Raw genomic sequence first — 6,000 nt, 5'->3', positions numbered from 1 at the left:
TGGTTACATCCGTAGTGCTGTTAAAGACCAGAAGGTTTGGGAGAATGTAAATGAGTTGTAGTGAAGATATCTTCAAATCATTTGATTTGCGGAGGGGTTGACCTAATGGTATTATCGCTGGATTGTTAACCCAGAAACCCAGACAACCTTCTTTGGACCCAGGCTTGAATCCTGCCATGGCAGATGGTAGAATTAAATTCAATAAAGATCTGGAATTAAGAATATAATAATGACCATGAAATCATTGTCAATTGTTGGAAAAAGCAATCTGGTTCACTAATTTAAAAATCACACAACACCAGGTTATAGTCCAACAGGTTTAATTGGAAGCACACTAGCTTTCGGAGCGACGCTCCTTCATCAGGTGATTGTGAAGGAGCGTCGCTCCGAAAGCTAGTGTGCTTCCAATTAAACCTGTTGGACTATAACCTGGTGTTGTGTGATTTTTAACTTTGTACACCCCAGTCCAACACCGGCACCTCCGAATCATGGTTCACTAATGTCACCCTTACCTGGTCTGGCCTACATGTGACTCCAGATCCACAACAAAGTGGTTGACTCTTAACTGGGATGGGCTATAAATGCTGGCCTAGCCAGCAACACACTCATCCCATGAATGAATTTTTTTAAAAAAGGAAGGCACATTACATGCAATTTTTAGTCAAAATAGTGAGAATTTTTGTACTTAATTGAAATTTCTAATTTCCTGATTCACTGATCATGTCTGAATGGTGATCAGCCTCCAGCAAGATTTACCGGTTCTCATGTTATGGAAGATTCTTGTGAGAGTGTAATGACACTTAAATCCAAGTGTCTCGCAACAGCTAGTGGAAGATGAGGCAGACACATGAGATGTAGTGAGTTGAACATCTGTAATACATGACATTTTTAAAAAAATCAGAAACACATGCTTGGCACTGCAATTACCAAAGTTGCTGTTGTTCCTTGGTTTCTAAAGCATTATTTTACTGTGTCAGAATAACATTTACATTACATGGTGAAAAAAGAATCAGAATTGCCAAAGTCGATAATCAAAATTTGGCTTTGCATCCTTTGTACTAAAGTTTTCCAGTTGTTCCTTTACTTTAGATGCAGATCTTTTGGAATTATTACTGACATGTGTGAAACGTAAGAATTCCTCTAGAGTCCTCTCAAGCCTCAAAAACAAGTAAAAGGTACAAAAAAATGTTGACCAACACGTGCTCTTAGAGGTTCCTGACCAAACTCACTTTCTGTTACAAGACAAGCACATTAGATACCTCTTGGTATCAACTTATTCTCCACAGTTTAAAATAAATTGAGCAGATTCCGCAAGTCTGAGTGAGTATTTAATCAGGTTTGAGGACATTGGAATTTTGCATTAGTTATTTTGGTCTCTAATCACATCATGCCCCTGCCCTTAAAAAACTGAACAACCCATCTTATTCTGGTTCCATGATCAGATTTTTTTTATGCTTCCTGCTAGAAATCATTAAAAATTGCTGATAGATACATGTTGTCACAGATATTAACCTCTAACTATTGAGGATACATTCGAATGTTGCTAATTGCATTTCTGACTAGAAAGTTAAATTTGTTTTTTTATTATCATCATTGGTGTAGAACCCCAATACGCACACTTGAATATTGTATGCATATTATTGTGGTTCTGTTCGCCGAGCTGGGAATTTGTGTTGCAGACGTTTCGTCCCCTGTCTAGGTGACATCCTCAGTGCTTGGGAGCCTCCTGTGAAGCACTTCTGTGATCTTTTCTCCGGCATTTATAGTGGTTTGAATCTGCCACTTCCGGTTGTCAGTTCCAGCTGTCCGCTGCAGTGGCTGGTATATTGGGTCCAGGTCGATGTGCTTGTTGATTGAATCAGTGGATGAGTGCCATGCCTCTAGGAATTCCCTGGCTGTTCTCTGCTTGGCTTGTCCTATAATAGTAGTGTTGTCCCAGTCAAACTCATGTTGCTTGTCATCTGCGTGTGTGGCTACTAAGGATAGCTGGTCGTGTCGTTTCGTGGCTAGTTGGTGTTCATATTGTATGCATAGCCTTGTAGCATTTTTGTTCTTAGAATGGTAACACAAAAGCAGTGTACAAATGTTTATGATGATTCAGAGTATTATTTGATAATACAATTCATTGATAACCTGGTAAATATCGGAAGAGAAACAATTTACAGTGCAATGGGAAAGGAGCTGGGGAATGTGGCTAAATAGACAACTTTACCAAAAACTCTGGACAGACATGACTGACCAATGGCCTCATCTTGTGCTGTATAATTCTTGGGATTCTATGGCATGGTCCTACCTTGATGTGAAACACTAAAGGCAGCATGTGATAAAAAGAGCTAAGCCAATCCAAAGCCAACATCCATAGCCCTACCACATCCATTCTATAACCATGGTAGGCAATCAGATAACCAATAGGAGGAGGCTCCAAAAATGTTCCAAGACAAACATGCATGTAAAAAACTGCAATATGTACAATTCCTTCAGCCAAGAGTGACAAGTGGATGACTCTGTTTCCCATCTGTTTCAGGTTTGCACCACTGTCAATACTAGTACCAGCCAAGTCAAACACTTAAGAATCAGCTGAAGTATATTGGATGCAGCAAATGCTATGGGCCATGTCAACAAATCAACTTTAGTGTAGGAGATCAGTGCAACAGAATTAGATGCTTTCCTTCAGACCAACTGTGCTGTGGCAGCCATGTAACTGCAATCTGCATCAAAACGTGAAGGAAAAAATATTAGGATAAATTTAATTCCAGCAATAATCGTGATTGTTTTCGCCTAATCATTGATAAAAGTTTAGGACTAAATATTGCTAACTTTACCTAATGACAATTACCTGTTCATCGATACTTAGACCACATTGCACCAGAACAAAAGAACTCCGGACATCACAGCAGCAAAATATCAACTAACATATAAACATTTGGCAACAAAATAGGAACAGAAGTGGACCATTTGACCCCTCAAACCTGCTCTGCCTTTCAATAAGGTTATGGCTTATTTGTTTGTGCTTTTAGTTCTATATTCTCACCTACCACCAATAACCTTGGATTACTTTGCCTAATAAGAATCTATCCAAATCTACCTTCAAAATATTCAATGAACCACCTTCATCTCCTTTTGAGGCAGAGTTCTAAAGTTGTGCAATCTTCTGAGAGAAGACATTTTTTCTCATCTGTTGAGCAAAAGAGTGACCCCAAACTTTAAACCAGTGCCCTTTGTCTGGATTGACCCAAAAGAGGACACATCCTTTCCGGGTCCAACTTTTTTGGTATTTATTGATCTATCCCATAGCCTAATATGCTAGCTCACTTCAGTCAGCTCGGTTTTCTTACCCAGTTAGATGCCGTTATTCATATTTAAAATATTAGTGTAAGAACCGATCTTCTCTTTATCTTTGTCATCTTCACTAGCATCATAACCCTCTGTGATATCTTTGCTCCTTTGATTCTGGCCTCATGTTCATCTCCAATTTCATTCATGGCAACACTTTCAGTTGTCTGATTCTCAAGGTCTGGAACATCCTTCCCATACTTTCTGCTGCTGTAAATTTTCTTACTTGAACAAATTCTACAAAGCCTGGTGCTTTCACCAAGCTTTTTGTCATCTGTCATAATGGCTCCTTATGTGGCTAAGTGTTACACAATCAAACAAATTAGGAGTAGAAGAAGATCACTCAGCCCATTGATTCTGTTCCACTGTTCATTAAGATCATAGCTGCCCCGGTTATACCTTCAAATCCACAGTCCTGCTTACTCCTGATTACTTTTAGCCTGCTTTCTTAACAAGAATCAATCCATCTCTACCTTAAACATTTTCAAGGATACTGTTTCCACCACCTTTTTTTAATCAAGAGAATTCCAAAGACACACAATTCTCAGTCAGAAAGAAAATTATCCTAATCTCTGTTTTAAATTTTAGGCTGATAGTCTTTGGAGTTTTGAAGAATGAGAAGAGATCTAATTGAGGTAAATAAGATGCTAAAAGGCACCGTTAGAGTAGACATAGAAAGGCCATTTCCTCATGTAAGGTAATCTAAAATGAGAGTTCATAGGATGAGTGGTAGCTGATTTCAAACAAAGATGAGAAGAAATTACTTCTCTTAAAGGGTTGTGAATCTGTGGAGTTCACTATCCTAGACTTTGGTGACTGCTGCAACATTGATTAAATTTAAGGAGGGGTTAGATGGATTTTAATTATTAATGAGTTAAGGGTCATGGAGAGCTGGGAGGAAAGCGAAGTTGGGTCTGTGATGAAATTGGCAATGATCGTATTAAAAGGCAGAGGAAGCACAAAATGTTGATTTTCCTACTCCTGCGCCTACTCCTTATATTCTTATGTTCTAATTTGGTAACCACTGATTTTTAATCAATGACCCCAATTCTAGATTCTCCCATAAAAGGAAACATTATCTCTACATGCACCCTGTTAAGACCCTTTGGGATCTTATATGGTTCAGACGTTACCTATTTTCTAAATTACAACACATACAAGCCTAGGTTGTCTGATCTTTCTTCATAAAACAAACCAATCATCACAGAGATTAGCCTGGTAAATCTTTCTGAGCTACTTCCAATGCATTTAGATCCAGTCTTAAGTAAGGTGAAAAATACAGTGCATAGTGTTCCTGAAGAAGGTTTACACCTGAAACGTTGTCTTCTCCACCTCCTGATGCTGCCTGCTTTGCTGTGTTCTTCCAGCCTCCTGCCTGTCTACTTTAGATTCCAGCATCTGCAGTTTTTTTTGTCTCGAACCACAGCAATCCAGATGCAGTCTAACCAGTTGCCTGTAATATTGAAACATAACTTCTCTAATTCTTTATTTGCCTTGTGATAAACGATAACATTCTGTTAGCTTTTCCAATTCTTTGCTGTAATTGCATAATAACCTTTTAAGAAGTATAAATGAGAACACCCAGATCCCTCTGCATCTCAAAGCACTGCAATTATTTACTGTTCAGATTATATGCTTTGTTTTATTATTCCTGCCAAAATGAACAAGTTGCATTTTCCCACATTATTCTGCATTCGCTATATCTTTGCCCACCCATTTAACTTATGCACATCTTCCTTATGTTTTCTTCACAATTTACTTTTCTACCTATCTTTGCCATTGTCAGCAAATTTGACAATATCTTTATTCCATTCATCTAAGTCAATTATAAGGTATAAATGGTTGCTGTCCCAGCATATATCCCTGTGTCTCAGCAGTGGTTACATCTTACCAACTTGAAAGAGACTCAATTTTGGCGACTTTCTGCTTCCTGTTAGCCAGTCAATCCTCTACCCATACCAATATGTTACATGTACACCATGAGCTTTTATTTATCACAATAATCTTTCATGTGGCACCTTACCAAATACCAACTGGATATAATGGTTTTAAATGCTTTTGTGAAGCATTTTGGCACTTTTATTACATTAAAGCTGCCACATAAATGCTGTTGTTCTATGCTGTGAAATATTTTACATTCGCCTGATGGGGCAAATATGGCTTTGCTGTAGTGTCTCATCTGAAACTCAGCACCTCTGACAGTGCACTGCATGGATTCTTTAAAAAGTGTCTAGACAGAGGGCTGCATGATATGAATTAGTTGCCTCAGTTTACAGTCACATCTCTTCATTCTCTCTTCTTAATTTGGCAAAAAGAATTTCTCATATTTCCAACATGTATTTAAAATAAACATACACATCACTGCTCTTAGCAGTCTTGCTAACATTTTATAGATCAGCAGGTAACAATTCCACGTACTTACCTCTCCCTATGAACACTTTTAGCATTCTTAATTGGACTATAAAATCAACATCTGGTTAATGAATATTCACAAATATCTTTTCCTCTGCACTTAAGAAAATAAAGACCATCTATCAAGTGGTGAACTTTGATCTGCAAGGCATGCAGTAAGGAAAGCTCATAACTTTTTTAGAATGTGGAATGTATAATTGATTTGAAGAATGTTTATAAAGTGGTTTAAAGAGTTTGCATCAACTGTAAAATGAT

The sequence above is a fragment of the Chiloscyllium plagiosum genome, unplaced genomic scaffold (genome assembly GCF_037043375.1).
Source record: "Chiloscyllium plagiosum isolate Xiang-an unplaced genomic scaffold, Cpla_swu_hap1 HiC_scaffold_34, whole genome shotgun sequence".
Lineage (NCBI taxonomy): Eukaryota > Metazoa > Chordata > Chondrichthyes > Orectolobiformes > Hemiscylliidae > Chiloscyllium > Chiloscyllium plagiosum.
The sequence above is the reverse complement of the archived record's forward strand: the minus strand, read 5'-3'. Positions refer to the sequence as shown.